The 18,926-nt window shown below is 43.0% G+C and overlaps 1 protein-coding gene and 1 long non-coding RNA gene across 21 annotated transcripts in view; one reads left to right on the forward strand and one right to left on the reverse strand.

Annotated features, from left to right (window-relative positions):
• Positions 1-18,926, forward strand: part of FGGY (FGGY carbohydrate kinase domain containing) — a 387,087-nt gene that overhangs the window by 227,757 nt on the left and 140,404 nt on the right. The gene's annotated exons all lie outside the window — the stretch shown is intronic.
• On the reverse strand, positions 3,336-18,508 carry LOC145721278 (uncharacterized). Of its 2 annotated transcripts, none has more exons than XR_014144885.1 (3): positions 17,744-18,508; positions 14,673-14,811; positions 3,336-4,479 (listed from the first exon to the last, which is right to left on the reverse strand). It is a non-coding gene; the product is annotated as an uncharacterized LOC145721278 (long non-coding RNA). The 2 variants fall into 2 exon arrangements; XR_014144884.1 differs by lacking the exon at positions 3,336-4,479 and adding an exon at positions 12,612-12,810.

Raw genomic sequence — 18,926 nt, forward strand, 5'->3', positions numbered from 1 at the left:
AGTACATGTTGGACTGATGGATGGATAGAAGGACAGGCAGAAACATACTAGGTAGCCAAATACAGTATACCAGATATACATAAAAGTTCATTGAAGACCAGATCATGCCATACCAGTTTGACTTACTTTTTTTTTTTATAAAAAGATTTTATTTATTTATTTGAGAGAGAGAGAATGAGAGAGAGCGAGTACATGAGAGGGGGGAGGGTCAGAGGGAGAAGCAGACTCCCTGCCGAGCAGGGAGCCCGATGCGGAACTCGATCCAGGGACTCCAGGATCATGACCTGAGCCGAAGGCAGTTGCCTAACCAACTGAGCCACCCAGGCGCCCTGACTTACTTTTTTTGATGGATTTATAGGCTATGTGTGAAAGGAAGAACCAGCATGTGAACTACCTGGTCTTCAGTAAGGCTTTAGTTCTTTGTTTGATCAACAGACTCTTCCCACTTGACACAGAGCCTTGGTCAATCCAGTAACAAAATTCCACCCACTTGAGAACTGAGTTTTTCAGTGAATTATGGCTTGAAACAGGCCAAAAGCAAAAACATAAAACTGATTGAAAATTATCCACTGTATCCAGTTGCCAAATTTATGTGTGGGCTTTTCAACCATTGGTTGCGGCCTTGTGTGAAGCTAGGAAAAGACTGGGTCTTGATTCTGTAGGTCAAGGGGACATTTAGCTGGAAGGTGCTGCTTGGCTTAGACCAGTCATGGAGCCTCCCTGACTTGGGCACCTATCATCTGCCTGCATGTTAAAATTTACTGAAACTTCCTTAGGTTTCCATGTAACTCCTAGCTGAGAGATTTACTATGGCCTTGGGATACATGGCTAAGGTTCTCTGGAATTAGGGAAATGGCCTATGAAAAAGAAGACAGAACCTGAGAGAAATTGGCCTGTTTTATTAATATGTATATTTGTTTTTCTGTGATGTGAAAGACACTAATTTACATGGACCTGACTACCCTGATAGACCACAGTGAAGATTCTCCTCAGTATTAAGTCTGATGGCTTCACGGTCTTGATTAAAATCTCTCGGTGTGTCTCCTGAGTCCCAGAATTCGAGCAGGGCATTGGCAGATCTCACATGATCTGGGCCCTACCCACCTCTAGCTTTATCCCTCACTGTCCCTCACTTTTCCTCTATAGTCTGGCAAGTACATTCACACATCCTTATCTGAATTCCATGGGGCCCAAGATGTTTGAGAACAGACAATATCCACACTTGTAAAAGTTAATATTGGGTGTATGACAGTATGTTACATGACACTGCCGGACAGGTCTGGGGTGGCACCCCTAATAAAACACATTAGTATTTCTACAGCAAAACTCACGAATATTCACACCAAGTAGGTTAAATAGATTCTAAATAGTTTGATCAGTTCACGTCGGATTTTACCATCAGATGAATCAGGGAAGAACTTGGTACGTGAACTGCTTTAGATGTGGTACAAAATTCTGTTTGCTCTTTTGGAAAGAAGTCCATGTGCTCTCCTTTGCCCAGCCTTTGAGCATGTGTTTTCTCTGCCTGGAGTGGCTACATCTCCCTTTTGCATAGTGGGTACCGTCATCACCGGAATCATCACCATTGTTACCATTCACATTTATTGAGCATTTTCTGTATTTGATGCTCCCAGTAAGTATGGGGTGGTTCTCACTGAGTTATGATCTCCAGTGTTCAGAAGAGTAAACTGAGGCTTGGAAAGGACACAGAGCAAGGGGTGGAGCTGAGGTTGTACCGAAGCACAGGGACCTCAAGCCTGTGTCCTCGGTCACTGTGCCATCCAGCTCAGGCATCTCTGCAAGGCTCTCCCTTCTTCCTCTACCACCGTTAGTTAACCTTGCCCCTGCGGACCTTCCTAGCTCCTCCTGCGCAGCTCCAGCCCAGCGTTTATCATGGCCCGTGTCTTCCCGATAAGCTGGAGCGCTGTGAGCAGTTGGGGAAAAGCCTGCTTCATGCTCTGTCTCTAGGGCACACTAGGTGCTCGACACAGAGTTTATAATTGGGCTCACCCCCAGAGATACGCTACCAGCAAATAATTTGTATCCCCCATGAAATAGATATGAAACACCAAACCCAAAATTTAAGGATGTAAAATCTTGGATCTAAAAAAGAGAAAGAAATATTCAAAAAAGAAAAGGCTACTCAGGTTCCTGTCTGGTGTGCAAAGAAGAAGAATTTGTTGGGGACAGCATTTCAAAAATGAGCAAGGAATAGGTTTATACTTAAGAATAATAATAGCTAGGATTTTTTTATAAGATTTTATTTATTTGAGAGAGAGAGAGAACATGAGCAGGGGGTGTTGCAGAGGGAGAGAGAGAAGCAGACTCCCTGCTGAGCAGGGAGCCCGACGCGGGGCTTGATCCCAGGACCCCAGGATCATGGCCTGAGCCGAAGGCACACGCTTAACCAATTGAGTCACCCATGTGCCCCCATAGATGGGATTTATTACATGTGGACCATGCGCGGGGTTCTGTGCCAGTCTGTATATAGCAATTCCAATCCTCACTATTGTGATATGTAAGATTAATTTAAGAAAGAGAAAGATGTAGTAGCCATGTTTTAGATCCTAATAAAAGGTAATACTGATATATTCAGATTAAATAAAAAGAGTCATTAGAAGGTAGTAACCTAAAATGGCCCACAAGAGTACATTTCTCCATCTAAGAGATGATGGAATTGAGGTTGAAGAGATTTGAGAGCTGGGACATGTGGGAAGTGAGGTCTGGACGGGCTCCTGACTTTTATATCCATTCCTTGAAAATGTTAACATGGTATCAGGAATGTATCCTGCTTTCCTACCCAGGACTGGGTCCAGCTTTGAGCTCTGCTTTCAGAAAAATCTGGGGGGAACTGAGACCTGGAAAGAGGCATATGCTACACAGTTACAATGTTTGGAAGAAACTGGCCCCCCTTCTTTATTTTTAATTTTTTTATTCAGAAATGATTTCAGGGGCACCTGGGTGGCTCAGTAGGTTAAGTGTCTATGTTCTGCTCAGGTGATGATCTCGGGGTCCTGGGATTGAACCCCTGGGGCTTCCTGCTCAGTGGGGTCTGCTTTTCCCTCTGCCCCTATTCCTGCTCCTGCACTCACGTGCTTTCTCTCTCAAATACATAAAATCTTTAAAAAAAATGATCTCAGACTTACAGAAAAGTTGCAAAAATAGAACAAAAAATTCTGTATACCCTTCACCTAGATTCTTCTAATATTTTGCATAAGCATTGTACCCATATTTTATATGTATAAATATTTTTTCTGAATCATTTGAGAGTAGGTTGCAGATATAATGCCCATTTACTCCTAAATGCTTCAGTATGTATTTTATAAAAACAAGAATATTCTCTTATATAGCCATAATACAGTTACCCTATCAGGAAATAAACACAGATACGATTCCGTTATTTAATCTGTGGACCTTATTCAAATTACATCACCTGTCCACAAAATGTCCTTTACAGTAAAAGGAAAGGAAATGTTTTTCAGAGCTTGGGATAGTTAGAAGGTGGGTTAGTTCTGACTGCTTCAGAGAAACCTTAAGGGTTGGCTTTATTTTCTTGTTTATTGAAGTTTTTGTGATGATAAAATGACTTAACTCTTTCTTGGTGCTTTGGAGTTGGTTAAATGCCTGGTGGAATTTGATACTCGGAATAACTAAGTGCCTTCAGAGCAGGTGCTGTTTTCTTTTTTAAAAATGAGGCTCAAAGAAACTGAGTGATTTGTCCAGCATCCCACAGCTAGCAAGTGATAGGGCCAAGACTCAGATACTCTCTGAGGAAACCCTGAGCCTTTTCCTCTGCATCCTTAGTGGATTCATCTCTATTTACTCAAATTGAAGGATCTGGCAGCTGGGGGAAATCTGGTTCATTGCAGGAAAGGCTCCTGATTCTGTCACTAGTCTCCATTGTGATTGGAAATTCTTTGATCTTCAAGCCATTATGTTCTCAGCGTGCATACAGTGGACCTGAGGAACTCCCTAAAATTGCATTTCCCCAGGTCCCACTCCCACAGGGTCTGACTGGGTAAGTCTGCCTGGGAAGGAGTGTCTACACATCTGTACTTTTAACATGTGCCGCAGTGCTTCTAAGGGAGGACTTGCAGAAAAACCGCGTTCCGCTTCTCCCGAGTAGCAGTTCCAGTATCTTTCCATCAGTGTTTCCGCCGGGCTTCGCAGAGCCTCTTGTACATAGGAGGACTCTAAATTTACACTTGATGAAGTTAAGCGGGAAGTCAATGCATGTAAAATGACTGCAAAATGAAGGAAATCAAGTTGGACAGTCAGTCCCTGTCATATTGGGACACAGGTTCCTTGAGTCCCTTCCTTTCAAATAAGTTTTCTCTCGGTGAGCTGAAGTGCAGACGGCATGGGAAGTCAGGACTTGGCTAGAGTACCTGGTGGAATCTGCCAACAATTAGAGATTGTAGAATTCTTATTTTCTCATGAAAAGCAGAATGAAGTGAAACAGAGACCCCATTTGCAGCTCTGCGAAGACAAACAGAAACCAAAGCACAGACACACCAGTATGCAACAGGAAACCACAAAGGCCTGAGATCTTTCAGTGTAAATAGGAAGTCAGAGTTTACTTTTGAGCCCACAGTGCCAAGCTGAAGCAGAGTGTCTAATCCAGTTCTCTGCCCAGCCCTTCCTGGATCCCTGGCACAGATGAAAGATGATGCCACCTGGGTGAAAGCATTTTAAAATGTTTGTTCTGATCAGGGCTTGGAGCAAGCTCCTTTTGTTTGTGCTAGTGATAATTTGGGACACAGGTGCAGCTTGGATTTGAAAGCATTAATTGGTCTCCCTGGTTTTCCCTGCAGTGATATCTGAGACCCCAGTCTTCCTCTACAAAGTAATCTTAATCCACATACATTCATAAGGCATTTGCCACTGACAGCCAGCTTTCATATACCCCATCTGTGGATCTTTGGGTCCAGGTGCATAGTAGTGCAACACTCCTGGAGTGTTTTCCATGTTTGTTACATTGGCATCTGTAATCTCATTTGATTACTACCATTACGTTGGAAAGTAGGATACAAATGATCATCACTCTTTTGAGATAAAGAAAATATAACGTGGTAGAGAAGACATGGGTTTTGAAGTCAGATCTCTGCTCACATTGAAAATATGAAACTTTCTTATCCAGAGCACCTTCTTTTATTCAGACAATTGTTTTTGAGCATCTACTCTGTGCCAGATGCTGGAGTGAAAATAGCACAAGTAGACTTAGACCTAACAGTCTAGTGGAAGGGAGGGATACTAAGCAAACAGTCACAAAAATATGTGATTACGGACCTTGATAAATGCTTTACAGTCATACCCTGCTGGTGGGAGTATGAATTGGTGCAATCACTTTGGAAAACAGCAAATTGATGTCTTTTGAATATGCATTTACCCTGCACTCCACCAATTCCATTCCTAGGTAAAAACCTGGAGAAGGTATTGCACCTGTGTGCCCATGTGCACCCAGGGCAAGTACAAGAGTATTCATTGCGAGGGGCGCCTGGGTGGCTCAGTTGGTTAAGCGACTGCCTTCGGCTCAGGTCGTGATCCTGGAGTCCCAGGATGGAGTCCCGCATCGGGCTCCCTGCTCGGCGGGGAGTCTGCTTCTCCCTCTGACCCTCCTCCCTCTCATGCTCTCTGTCTCTCATTCTCTCTCTCTCAAATAAATAAATAAAATCTTTAAAAAAAAAAAAATTAAAAAAAAAAAAAAAGAATATTCATTGCGTAATTTCTCATACTGGCCCCAAATGTGAGTCAGTGCAGACTTCTACAAGTCACAGAATGGATAATTAAATTGTATTATATTCCTACAGTGGTGTGCCTATTTAAAATGAAGGAACTAAAGCTATATGAACAACAGTTTTAAGTGAAAGAAACAGGATATGCAAGAAATACAGAACTATTCATATAAAATTCAAAAAGAGGCAAGAGGAACAGTATATTTTAGGAATGCATATATAGGTGCCAAACTTAGGAAGACAAGTCAGGAAATGATTACTATGAATATCAGGACACTAGTTAATTACATGGCTGGGGGTGCTGGTTGTGGAGGTAGAAAGAAGCCTTCCAGTGGGGTTTTGGGGAGCTGGCATTTACTGGTGAAAGATGCATGAGTACTTTTTTCCCCCCTTTTTAAAAGATTTTATTTATTTGAGAGACAAAGATAGTGACAGAGAGCACGAGCAAGACGACCGAGCACGAACAGGGAGGAGAGGGAGAAGCAGGCTCCCTGGGATCATGACCTGAGCCAAAGGCAGATGCTTAACCAACTGAGCCACCCAGGTGCCCCACATGAGTACTTACTATCAGTCTTTAAAATGTACACATGTTTTATACACTCTTCTGTAATATGATATATAGGTGCTGTAAAGCAAAGGAACAACCATAAGAGCATAAAGCCAAGTGACTGATACAGTCTGGGTGGTTGGCTTCTGTAAGGCAGTGATGTCACTAAGCAGAGTCTGATAGGGGAGGAAGGAGGTGTCTCCATGGTGGTGGTTGAGAAGAAAGTGGTCTAGAAATTGCAGCAGGATAATGGGAGGGAAGTTGGCAGGTTCAAGGTGACATAGGAGAATGGAGTGGTACCTGTTAAGGCTCAAGAAGCAAAAAGGGGCAGGGCAGGCTGGATCTATAAGCCTTATGAAGGATTTTGGTCTTATATCTTACAAGAAACTGAAAGGTTGTAATGACAGTGGGTAACATATTTGAATTTACAAAGGATCTAAATAATTGCAATTTTGGAGAACAGGTTGGAGCGAGACCAGAGTGGATGCTAGGGGACCATATAGAGGGAGAGGAGGGGTCCAGGTGAGAGGTGATATCATGGCCGCTTGCCTTGGATTATAGTGGGGGAGATGGGGAGAAGTGGATATATTTGAAGGATGTTTAGAAAATGCAATCAGTGACATTTTTGGCAGTAAAAAACAACAGCGTTGCAGAGTGATTGTAATATAGCTTTCCTAGGTGAGTCACCCAGTCTTCCAGGATCAGCTAGTGCTTAGTGAGCAAAGGTCTGGCTAGACAGTAGTAGGGTCTCAGGCGTTCCTTGGACAGACTTGGCTGACAGGAGCTTTTTTGGTTAACACTATCAGCTGTGTTTTTATATAAAAATTCAGTGTTTTGCCCTTGGCTCTTAGCAGAAGCAAAGGTCTCCCCAAGAAGTAGCCATGTGAGCACATGATTACTTCTGTGATAGTCCTGACAAAAATGCCTAACCCCAATCTAATCATGAGGAAGTGTCAGAAACCCAAATGGAGAGGTATTCTACAAAATAATTTGCCTCTACTCTTCAAAAATATCCAGGCCACAAAAAATAAAGACAGGAGGGTTCCAGATTAAAGCAGACTAAAGAGGGACGCCTGGGTGGCTCAGTCGGTTAAGCGTCTGCCTTCAGCTCAGGTCATGATTTCGGGGTCCTGGGATCGAGCCTGCTTCTCCCTCTCCCACTGCCTGCTGCTCCCCCTGCTTGTGTTCTCTATCTCTGTGTGTGTCAAATAGAGTTTAAACAAAAAAAAAAAAAACAGACTAAAGAGATGTGACAACTGAAGGCCATGTGTGCAGCCTACTCTCAAATGATTCAGAAAAAATATAAAAATATAAATATATAAAATACGGGTACAATGCTTATGCAAAATATTGGCAGGACCTAGGTGAAGGGTATAGGGAATTCTTCTGTTTTTGCAACTTTTCTGTAGTCAAATCATTTTTGAATGAAAAATTTAAAAATACAGAAAAAAAAAATAACAGCCATGTGAAGGCTGTGCCTGTATTTGCTGGGCCCATGCGGATGAGTTAATATGGCATTCATTTTACCCCCTATAAAGTCATGCTGGAAAATTTGTTTTAGAATTCATATGACTGGAAAAGTGATCTTTAATCTGAACATCACAATATTTTCTGTTTTCTAGTAATAAAAGCTGTACAACCGATCATCTTTTTCTTCTAACCCTGGAAGCCAGGAAGCTCAGAGTTAAAATGGAACACTCAAGCTAAAATATTGAACCTTCTTTCTGCCATATTTCCACTCTGATTTTCATCAGTCTTACATTACACGTTACTATAATATATGTGTTGTGTGTGTGCGTGTGCACATGTGCACATGTGTATTGGGGAAGTATTTAAAATACATTCAACCTTTTGTACTAGTTTTCTATGGCTTCTGTAACAAATAACTATAAACTTGGTGGCTTAAAACAATGCACATTTATTTTCTTAAGGTTCTGGAGACCAGAAGTCCAAAATCAGTTTTACTAAGCTGAGATCAGCTGTCAGCTGGGCCTCCCTCTGAAGGTTCCAGGGTAGACTCTGTTCCTTGCCTCTTTGAGCTGGTTTACCTTGGTTTGTGGCCGCATCACTCATCGTGGCCTCCATAGTCATACTGCCTTCTCCACATCTGTGGCCAGTCTCCCTTATGATTGCACTTAGAGCCCACCTGGATGATCGAGGATTATCTCCCCCATCTCAGGATCCTTGATGTAATCACATCTACAAAATCCTTTCTTTTTTGCCTTATAAGGTAACACTGACAGGTTGGAGGGATTTGGACATGGGTATGTTTTGGGGGGCCATTACTCAGCATACCACACACACCCTTTGTGAAAGAAGTGACACATAAATACCTTCTTAAAAGTAAATAAAAATAAAATATATTAGTTTGTTTCTACACTCTAATTCATGTATAGCAAAGGAACACAGGTAAAGGAATCAGATTCCTATATTGTGACTTTCAGTCGCTTTTATGAATTGCATCTAGTTTTCTATTGTATTTACTATTTAGTTATTGCTGGAGTAGAAAAATATATTTGATCTTAAGACATTGATCTTATGTCCACTGACCTTGCTAAGTACTCTTACTAAGTTTTAAAATGTGCATGTGTTTTGCACTGTCTGCATGCATCCTATCTTTGCCAGTAATTCTTAAACTATCGAGCTAGGTAGCTTAATGTGATTTGGATGGTCGGAGAAGGCTTCTGTAAGACAGTAAGGTTGAATTGTAATATTCTGGTTAGAAAAAAGAGCAAGCAGAGGGGACAGTATGAGCTATGTCTGTGAGATCATTTCACCTGCAAAATTTTGTCTCTTTTTTCCCTTCTCAGTACCTTTTGTTGTGAAATTTTGTCTAATTATGTTTATCAGGACCTCCAGGATTTTGTCGAGCAGTTAGGATAATAAAAAGTAATCTCATCTTGTTTCTTATGTTAGAGGGAATGTATCTAACATTTCTCCAGTGAGCATGGTATTTGCTGGAGATTTCTGATGTATATACCATTTATGGCATTGAGAAAATGACCTTCTGTAGCCTTCAGGACAGATGATCAGTATCCTGTGCTTGAATAGCCACTAAGGATTATTTTATTTGGCAGTCTAATTCCATAGCCACAGAGCTCCATCGCGGTGAACTTCATGAGGGCAATGACCATTAACTTGCTATGGTATCCAGTGTCTGGCACAGTGCCTGGGACCCAATTAGGCATTCAATATTGAATGAATGAACGAATGAAGGAATGGAAGATACTTAATACATATTTGTTGGATGAATGAATTAAAGTTAGCAAATTATTATTTAAAGTGAGCCAAAAATCTCACTCCTTTCCATACCCATCGTAAAATGAATTGAGTTCATGGTGCTGCCATTCTTGCTTCCTCTCAGCCCCTGGCATGGTCAGCTAGTCATTTGACATATGAAGGAATAAATGAGTGAGTCAGTTCCAGAACATTCTGCCCATGGCCATTAGACTTTGCCCCTAGAGATTCACATTTATTTGCACTGAAGCCAGGTGGTTAAAGATGATTTAATCAGGACAAAAATAAAGTACGCTCTTTAATAGAATAATTGCTTATTTCATTTTTTCCTTAAAGTTAGCCATTCATTTCATGCCACTGTCTTTAAATTTATACATGTTGTCCATGGAGTAATGAAAGTGATTACTCTGAATGAAGTCAAAAGTATTCACTAAGGACGGTCTTATTGTGTGACTAGAGAGTTTATGATTCCAGTATTAAACTAGAGACGGGTTGGGTACAGTGGCAGGCTTAGAGTTTACATCAAAAAGACAGAGTTGAACATCTGAGTAAGGACATACACAGATTTGCCGGGGAACAACTGAGGGAGGGTGGTTGTCATAAAAGAGGCAGGAAGTTAGGTAAGAATGTCTTAGTAGTTTTAAATACTTGATGATGGTGGTTCTAATGCTGTGTGTACTTCCCGTTTCAAAGGGGTATTTCATTTAGTAAGTTAGTTCATGTAACACCCCATATTAGAATGTCCAATGTCTTGAAATTGATTACCTTTTCCTAACTTGGGACTCTGTTCAGAAAGCCTTTGACGACACCATCTTGCCTAGAAGTAAAAGTCACTTAGTTTAGGCATCTCCAGCTCTATGCACCCCCTCTCCTAGCACACACGCTGCTCCAGCTGTGTGTAATGGGTTCTTATAATAGGGGTCTTCCTTCTCTGGAGTTTTTGGAAGAGGCCTCAGAGACCAGGTCACTTGTGCAGGACTTGCTAAAAGATTGCAAAACTTGCCCTGGGGTATAAAATAGAGATGGAGGAAGTCAAAAGTGAGGACTAAGGAAGGAGGCTGAGGTTGACTATTGTATCTGAGATACTAAGCAGAAAGTGAGGGCTGCTTTTGGGAACAGGTGTATGTCCACTAAAAACAAGGCAAAGGTGTGTGTGGGTCCAGCACAAAGGAGCCAACTGGGCAGATCTTAAGTGGGACCCCATCCAGAAGGTTCAACTGAAGGAGCAGTGTGATCCCCATAGATAGGTAAACCACCGGAAGACCAGGGCTGAAAGGGAGTTGGGAGTAGAGCAGGGGACAGAGAGCAAGCTAGCTTCAAGCATACTACTGTGGGGAGGTGGAGGGAGTCCCCAGGGGGACATTGCAGTGAATCACCAAGACCACAGGACAAGAGAGCTCATATTGGATATGCACCCCACCCTGAGAACATATATGGAAGCCCAGTCACGACCATATCAGTTAAGTAAGACCTTCCCTAGGCACCCTACCCCCTATGTGGAGTGCAGAGCCCTTGGAGGAGAAGGTGGAGCAAGAAAAGAGAGAAGCAGGATAGCCCCCCTCCCCTTCTCTAGGTATGCTTCTAAGCCTGAAATAAACTGTTGCTATAGGAGGGAGAATTTTTAATTCAGTGAGATGGGAGTTTTAATTATTACAATGGAGTACACACATTTGTGTACCATGTTTACTTGAAGGTAAACAGTGAACTGTTTGTTATTTAAGAGTTTAGGAATACCATGGATCCACCTAAAATTCCATCTCAGGACAAGGAAAAACAGTTCACAGAACAAGTTTAACAGGGAGTAGTGCAGTGAATAAAGCTGTTTTCGTCCTGTACACCTACCTGTAAAGGTCCTTTAATAAACCAGGACATACACAAGGCTCTTTGCATTCTCCCCCCCCTGCATTGACAAATCTCTTTTTCTGCTTAATCATTTAAGATTAGAGCATGCTATAATAGCTGCCTTCTAAAGAACCAGAGGGAGGGAGGGAAAAAAACAAAAACAAAAACTCTCTTGACCCCATATCCCACTCCTAATTCGCCATTTATCTACTCGTCTTTACTTATCCTCCCTCTATCACTCTTCTCCTTGTTCATACCACTCAAGCTATACTGCTAATATAAGACAGCAAGCACATCCCTGCCACAGGGCCTTTGCACTTGCTCTTACCTTTCTGCTTGTATCATGCCTAACTGCATGCTTCGCTCCCTCCCTCCCTTACAGTCTCTGCTTAATGCAACCTCATAATTAAGGTCCACCCAGATCACCCTTTATTAAAATAGCAATGCTTGCCCTCACCATACCACTTAACCTCTCTCTCCTGCTTTATTTTTCTAAATAGCATGATCAGACCTGACATATTATATATTTGAATATTCATGTGTTTTTATCACCCCACTCTCCATCAGATCATATGTTCCATGAAAGTGGGAGTTTGTTTTTTCACAGCTATGTCCTTGCCCCTTGAACAGTGCTTTGAATATAGTAGACACTTACATTCAAGAGATACTTCTTGAATGAAGGAATGCTTTCTAATTTGCTTTAGCCTTTCCACATGCCATTCCTTCGGGCAAGAAAGCTTCCTTTTACCCCTTTTCCTTACAGCTGAGCCCCAGCCGAGCCTGCTAAGATTCTGAGTATCCTTTGAGGCTGCATTTCCATGCCCCCTCCTCTGTGCCTCTGCCCTAGCCAGATTTAATCTCTCTCCTCAGGACTCCTAGCTCTCAGTTCTATTTCACTTTAATCAAGTTCATGCTCTTTTTTTTTTTTTTTTTTTTTTTTTGCGAGAGAGAGAATGAGAGACAGAGAGCACGAGAGGGAGGAGGGTCAGAGGGAGAAGCAGACTCCCCGCTGAGCAGGGAGCCCGATGCAGGACTCGATCCCGGGACTCCAGGATCATGACCCGAGCCGAAGGCAGTCGCTTAACCAACTGAGCCACCCAGGCGCCCTCAAGTTCATGCTCTTAACCACTACATGGGACTGCCTCTCAGGCTTACACGTTCTTGATTTTTAGGTTTACAGATGACTAACTCAGCAACCACAGGTCCTTCTCACATTGTAGAACTGGAACGTGACTGTCTTTGAACTCCGTGCAACAGTGTGCATCCTAAATCTAGAATTTTCAGTTCTGCAGCCCCGCCACATGTATTTTCCATCCTCCTTCTCTTTCTCCGGTTGTTTTTCTTCTTCTCCTCCTCCTCCTCCTTCATCATCATCATCATCGTCATCATCATGCAAAGGTCCAAGGGCGCATGACACATCCGTCATTTTCTTCAAGCTTCTTTTGTTCACTGTTAAGGAAAAAGCGCACCTCTTCCACTGAGTGTCCTTCCCCGTGACTATGGGGAGTGAGAATTCTTCCTCTCACTTGGCCTATTTAAATGCTGAAACGCCCCGATCCGTTAAAATCAAATACTGAGTGGTGGCACTCGATAATGGCTTAGGTGAACTTTTCCTCTAGTTTATACATGGGGGAAATGACTTGGAGCTGTGGATCACATAGGTCATTTTAGATCTTCCCTGAAAGGTTTTGGGGGATGAGGCATCGATCAGTCACCTAAGCTTTGTGCCTTCCTAGTTAAGATCCCATTAGGTTTTTGGCCAAGAACATGGTAATATTTCACGACAGAACTTGGAAAAGTTAAAAATTTACAGATGAATTAATGCTTTTTTTTTCCTTTCCCCCTTTTAACTTAATCCCTTATTTTTTTTTCCTGAGACCATTTGCATGAGGAGGAATTTCATTAGAATCCCCAGGTGAAAAATTCTTCATTGGACACAATTGGGCCTAGAGATAAAATGACTCACAACTTGTGTTGAGTGAGATATATTAAATGGTGTCCTAAGCAGCTTATTTATGAACTGCTGGTCACCAATGTAAACACTACCTCTTCTCTAAAACTTGGCCTAGCTTCCTCCCGTGACCCCAGGCAAAAGTAGCCTCCTCTTCTTTTGTGTTACTGTAGCAATTTATATATATGTTTGTTGTTACACCCATTTTATTTTATAAAAATGTATTAAATGTGTGTCCCTGCCACTACACCTTGAGCTCCCAGGGGCTGCTGCTGTGGCTCATTCATCTCTGCATACTCAAGGTCTTAGATGTAGCAGACAGACAGTAAAAGTTGAAAGAATATACTGAGCTACAGTCTGTCTAGTCCCATCAATACAGTCATTGGACATTTGCTGAGTTACTGCTTATATGCCAGATATCTTAACATATTTGGTATTCTCTATTTCTTACAGTTTCCCTACAAAGCATTGCTATCCCTGTTATAGATGAGAGGGTAGATAAGGGATTTACCCCATCACATGGTAAGTGGCAGACCTCGCTTTGATTTCAAATCACTTGAAGCCATATTCTGTGTTCTGTCTCCTTCATTAGAGCTTAACACTTTTTTCAGGCACCCATCTATAATGTTTAGCTACCAACTCTATAATACCATGAAATAGATTCCTGTAATTTTAATCATTCATTTGATGAACAGAATGGGAGACCCAGAAGGAACATGTAAAGATCATCTAACTCAATACTCTCAAATACAGAAGACAGAATGGAGCCTAGAGAGGAAAAAGATCTTAGCCAAAATTGCTCCTACCAGTTCGAAACATGTTATCCTTCTCCTTTCCATGGGGGGAAATCGGAGGGGGAGACGAACCATGAGAGACTCTGGACTCTGAGAAACAAACTGAGGGTTCTAGAGGGGAGGGGGTTGGGGGGATGGGTGAGCCCAGTGATGGGTGTTAAAGAGGGGACGTATTGAATGGAGCACTGGGTGCTATACACAAACAATGAATCATGGAACACTACATCAAAAACTAATGATGTACTGTATGGTGATTAACATAACATAAAATAAAATTAAAAAAAAATCCTTAGCATTCTAATGACCATTTGGATTCTAGAATGGTCAATGACCATTGACCATTCTAATGACTCACCATGGAATTACTCTTCACATTCTCTCTCCTCCAGCCCTGCTCCACTGTACTCCCCACTGCTTCCTCTCCCTCTGCCTGCAATGCCCTTCCCTCCACTCCTTCTCCTGTCTCACTCCCACTTAGCCTTCACATCTGAGCTCAGGCATCACCTCTTCCTAGACATTTTCAGAATAGGTGAGGTGGAGTATCTGTGTGCTCCCATGGCACATACCTGTGGCACAGGGCATACTCCTCCCTGTTTGTTGTTCGTTACCTGGGTGTCTGTCTTCCTTGTTCGCGTGGCTGTGAATTCCTTGAGGGCAGGTGTTGTGGCTGATTCATTTCTATAGCACTTGTGTCTAGTACAGTCCCTGGGACAAAGTGGCTTTCAGTAAATTTTGCATGAAACGGTCACCTAGCAGGATTCCACTGTGAAGGGTGACAAGCCTTGGAGATGTGTGGTGGTGAAGGCTCACCTTTTTGATATCTGGAAGGTGTTCTTGAAGACTTTCCCAGTATTGAGGGTCCAAGGGAACCCACCATTTCTTAATGCCACAGCTATGTACTGGTATCTCTACTGTTTGAGTGCTTTTGTTGAGTTGCACCAAGAACTTCTGAAGAAAGGTCTGGCATGGCATATGCAGGTGAGCCTCTCACCTAATACTGATGATCTCATGTGTCTGTTTTCTACTGTCACTAAGGAAAATAAAGTGCATTCATGTCCTTTTTATAGTGTGGTATAACTGACTACAGGATGCGTACCTGTGCAACATCTGTCTTCTTACCAAAATCAAAGCTTTAAATTAAGTGAGTGAGGCTCTCCTCTGGTACATCATCCTATAGGAGACCAGAAGGATGATGGCTTTGGGGGGATTATAAGGGTGTTTTTGACTTCTCTGAAATCATGTACATCCATTCTCAACACTATACCAACAGAGAACTTACTGGCCTTAGAAATAAAAGGAACAGTCTTAATTTTGACATTGACACTTTCTGACTAGGTGAACTTAAGTGATTCATTTGATTTTTCAGGGCCTCCATCTCTTTATCTAAACAGTGATGGCTTTGGGGCACCTGGGTGGCTCAGTTGGTTAAGTGTTCAACTCCTGACTTCGGCTCCAGTCGTGATCTCAGGATCGGGAGATCAAGCCCCACGTCTGGCTCCACGCTCAGCGGGGAGTCTGCTTGAGATTCTCTCCCTCTGCCCTTCCCCCCCCCAAAATAAATCTTTAAAAAAATTAAAATAAAATAAAAAGCACTGGCCTTTCCTACTTTCTAGATATATCAAACATTGGTTGAACTAGTGATTGTAACAGCTGTCTGGAAACCCTCTGTAGCATGGAGACATCTTGGGTGCATTGACATGGACTGGGAGGAGGGGATATTTAATGGGGAACATACTTGATATGGGGTATTGCCTCTATGGAAGTGTACCTTTACCTCTGGCCACATGTAAGAGTCTCTCTGTAGGGTGTTGGGTACGAGGCTGGTACCCTCATCTGAATCCAACTCTGGGTGATGATCCTCACCAAGACTTTCAGAGTAGGGAGAGCTAGTGGAGTGCATTTAAGCCAAAGTCATCAGGGAGAGTCAGGATTTGGAAGACTAAATTCAAATGCTAGTCCTCTGGACCAGGCATGTCATGGAAGAGGGATGAAGCAAGGGTCTTGGGCCAGATCTTAACCAAATCAGGGCAGAAGCATGTCTGGAGTGGCTGGCAGTTGCCCTCTGCCCCTTTGCAATGTCCTGGGATCACCATTTATGTATTGGCAGATCAGGTGGTTTAAAAGTCCAAGGTCAAGGTAGCACTTTGGGGCCATTTAAAGCATGGAGGGTCTGAAGGCTGTGGGGAGGGTGAATTGGGAAAGAGGAGATGGATAAAATGAGGTGAGGCAGTGAAGGGCTTTTAGAGAAACAGATTTTGAGGCAAAGCCTCTTTTCCCCTGCCTGGAACTGTTGACTTAGCAAAACAGAAGAAACCACACATACTTCCACACCATGAAGCTGATCTGGAGCTCAGAGGCTCTGCAGGGCCAGGGAAGGCCTAGTTCTGTGTGGAAGAGTTATATAGCCTGTGACCACAAACTTTTGGGCAACGTAACAGCTGATTATCATTCATTATGCATTCAGTTGTGAATCAGAACAAACTGAAATGAACCACTGTGTAAGTCCAGCCTCTGGTAATCCTGAATACGTGCTTGGGATGGGAGGGGACGGCGGTGGGTGTGTGGGCTTCTAGCTACAAAGTAACCAAAACACAAATTGGGATTATTTCCCCATTGCCTTCAAGAGAACAGTTCCAACTACTTAGCCTGTCGTGAAAGAACCTTTCATGATCTGTCCTCTGCCTGTCCTCCGACTCATAGGTTTGATTTTCTTTTTTTATCTCCTGCTCCATGGAAAAAGCCTTACCTTGAGCAAGTTATATGACCCCTGTAAGCCTCAGTTCCTGCGTCTGTAAAATGGAGATACTGATACCTGTCTTTACAGGCCTATAATAATTATGAAATGAGATAGTTCACGTAAAGCCACGAACATAGTCCTTTGCTCACGGCATATGGCAACTTGACATGTGTGGGATTTTTCTCATTATTACTGTAAATTCTACATTCCAGCCAAACCATAGCACTCTCTTCAAGCCATTGTTGTACTAAGAACTTAGACCTTTTTCGTAGATTAACTGTCACACACCCTAACTACGTTGAAAACTAGGACAAGGACAGTATCCCTTCATCTCTGTTTTCCCAGAACCTGACCCCCATAATAGGTGCTCAGTTAAATGTTTGCTGAAGAAATGCATGAAGTGTCTCTGTTCTGGAGAATCTTGATTCTCAGCAGATGCTTCATGAGACCCCCTCCCCCCCGCCATTACCCATACTAGGCACCTACTATGTGTGGGGAAACCATACCAGGTGTTTGGCATGCATGATCTCAGTTAATAGCCCCGCCCCCCCAAAGGCAGCTATTATGTAAACTCTTGACAGATGAGTACAGAGCCTCAATTAGCAGAAATGCCTCAAGTGTAAACATTAGATGGCTTTTTTACCATGAACCACTAGGAACTCAAACCGAGATCCAAACAATCCTCTTGGTCTGGCATGAAAAATGAGACCCAGATTTCTTCCACCTAAAACTCACTCTGTCTCCAGCTATTCCCACCCTCTACCAGCACAGAGCGGTTGTTTGCACCTTACCAGGATTAGCCAGACCAGTCTGTACTCTGAACTCAGAAAAACAGAGATTAAACATTTCCCGGCTTTAAAAAAAAATGAGAGTAGAGAAAGTTAAATAATCAGCTCTTACTTGTTGATTATTTACTGTGGACAGGCGGCATGTCAAGGCTTTCTCTGCATTGGCTCTATTCTGTCCGAACATCTTGGAAGGTGAATGTTCTTTTGTGCCTTTAACACTGGAGGAAACTGGCATCTGTCAGGGTCTCAGAGATGGATTGTGGAGTTGTGATTCCTGACCGGGCTGAACTAAACAAAACTCTCTCTCTCCATGGCACTAGTCAGCCTGGAGGAAGACTTGTCACCGGCCCCCAGGCCTCACGGAACCCCCAAACCTTCTCTGTATCCTCCAGAGGCAGGTGTGCAGGGATGTTTCCTCCTTCCACGGCGGAGTGCTCAGTCACCACCCTAAGAGTGCAGGCCAGTGAAGTGGACAAATAGCTCTTACTCCTCACTCCGGCATCTATTCCTCAGGTGAGAGCCAAATTCTCAAATTGCGAGGCCAATGACAAATCGGTCTACACCACACACACAGGGTATCAACACACAGGGAGTTCTTCTGGAATTCACACATCCTGGAAGCCAGGCTGGCATTGGTGGCCGGTTTCGTTTAATCTTGTCTCTGATGGCTGCATGATGAGTGAAGAGAGGGAGGAAGGCAGGAGCGTAGGAAGCACACAGATCTCCAGAAACTGGGTTTGGTTTGCCCCTTGAGAGTACCTTTAGGCACTGCCCTGAGCGTTTTCTGGCAACCCACAGCAACAGCTCACATGTCCAGGGAGGGGGAGGGCTGTTTCTGCCAGCCCCTTACATTCATCTGACTTCTGTGGTTCTTCAAGTAGCCAGGTATGAGAAGAGCATGGCCTTCGGAATCAGACTGACTCAGATCACTTCCTCCACTTGGCACCTATATGACCATAAACACGTCTTTGAACTTCTGTGAGTCACTGTTTCTTCATCTGTAAACTGAAGGAAATGGCTGGATTATCATGAAGATGATGCAGGAGGATGTGTATAAAACAGTCAGCACCTAGTAGGTGCTTGGCAAATGTTAGCTGCCTTCCCTCTCTTCCCCACCCCACCCCCATTCATTCACCTGTAATGCCTTAAAAAAAAAAAAGCCATTATAATTGTCCTTTGTTTTTTGTGAGTTACATGTGTTACTGATTAATAACACAGAAACTGTTTAAACCGCACTCACAGAACTGTAACCCTGCCCTACATCATGTCATAGCATTTCACAGATAGCTGTTTTT

This window comes from Leptonychotes weddellii, chromosome 4 (genome assembly GCF_054177405.1).
Source record: "Leptonychotes weddellii isolate Sample4059 chromosome 4, ASM5417740v2, whole genome shotgun sequence".
NCBI lineage: Eukaryota > Metazoa > Chordata > Mammalia > Carnivora > Phocidae > Leptonychotes > Leptonychotes weddellii.